Source organism: Oncorhynchus gorbuscha, unplaced genomic scaffold, assembly GCF_021184085.1.
Source record: "Oncorhynchus gorbuscha isolate QuinsamMale2020 ecotype Even-year unplaced genomic scaffold, OgorEven_v1.0 Un_scaffold_21556, whole genome shotgun sequence".
NCBI lineage: Eukaryota > Metazoa > Chordata > Actinopteri > Salmoniformes > Salmonidae > Oncorhynchus > Oncorhynchus gorbuscha.
In genome coordinates, this window is record NW_025762722.1 from 1 (window position 1) to 1,302 (window position 1,302).

General features: G+C 41.4%; 1 non-coding gene across 1 annotated transcript; it reads right to left on the reverse strand.

Moving 5' to 3' along the window:
- Positions 1 to 158: 158 nt before the first annotated feature.
- Positions 159 to 231, reverse strand: trnar-ccu. Its single transcript has one exon. It is a non-coding gene; the product is annotated as a tRNA-Arg (tRNA).
- Between the last annotated feature and the right edge of the window lie 1,071 nt (positions 232 to 1,302).

The following is a 1,302-nucleotide window of genomic DNA, read 5'->3' on the forward strand; positions in this document are numbered from 1 at the left end:
TATAATGGCACTTACACATGGAATGAAACTACTCATTTTTTTAAAATATTTGTTTGCACTTCAATGCTAAAAAAAGCTGGTTAGTGGAAATTGTTTTTGATCCATCAACCTCTGGGTTATGGACCCAGGAAACTTCCGGTGCACCACTACCTTTCAAACACCCCAGATGGGACTTGAACCCACAATCCCTGGCTTAGGAGGCCAGTGCCTTATCCATTAGGCCACTGGGGCAATTTTTACTTTTTCCAAACAGTACGAACTGATAGAAGCAGCAAAAACAATGTGTAATGTATGGCACTGACACATGCCCGTGAAATTCCGCTTTCTTATTTCTGTTTGCGTTTCATTTTAAAAACAGACTGGTTAGCAGAGGATGGTTTCAATCCATTGACCTCTGGGTTATGGGCCCAGATCGCATCCGCTGCACAACTCTGCTTTCATACATTTCAGAAAAGACTAGATCTCACAATCCATGGCTTAGGAGGCCAGTGTCTTAGGACACTGGGGTTCTTTGTAATCAATATGACCAATACGAACTGATGGAAGAGGTAAAAAAAATGTATAATGGCACTTACACATGGAATGAAACTACGCATTTTTTAAAACATTTGTTCGCACTTCAATGCTAACAAAAGCTTTTTAGCAGGAAAAGCTTTTGATCCATCAACCTCTGGGTTATGCGCCCAGCACATTTCCACTGCACCACTCTGCTTTCAGACATTTCAGAAAAGACTTGATCTCACAATCCATGGCTTATGAGGCCAGTGTCTAAGGCCACTGGGTTCTTTTTCAATATGACCAATACGAAATGATGGAAGAGGTAAAAAAATGTAAATGGGCACTTACATGGAATAAAATGCATTTGCACTTCAATGAATGATCCAACATCTGGGTTATGCGCCCAGCACACTTCCGCTGCGCCACTCTGCTTTCAGCCATTTCAGAAAAGACTAGATCTCACAATCCATGGCTTAGAGGCCAGTGTCTAAGGCCACTGGGGTTCTTTGTAATCAATATGACCAATACGAACTGATGGAAGAGGTAAAAAAATGTATAATGGCACTTACACATGGAATGAAACTACGCATTTTTAAAACATTTGTTCGCACTTCAATGCTAAAAAAGCTTGTTAGCAGGAAAGCTTTTTGATCCATCAACCTCTGGGTTATGCGCCCAGCACACTTCCGCTGCACCACTCTGCTTTCAGCCATTTCAGAAAAGACTTGATCTCACAATCCATGGCTTATGAGGCCCAATACGAACTGATGGAAGAGGCAAAAACATGTATAAATGGCACTTACA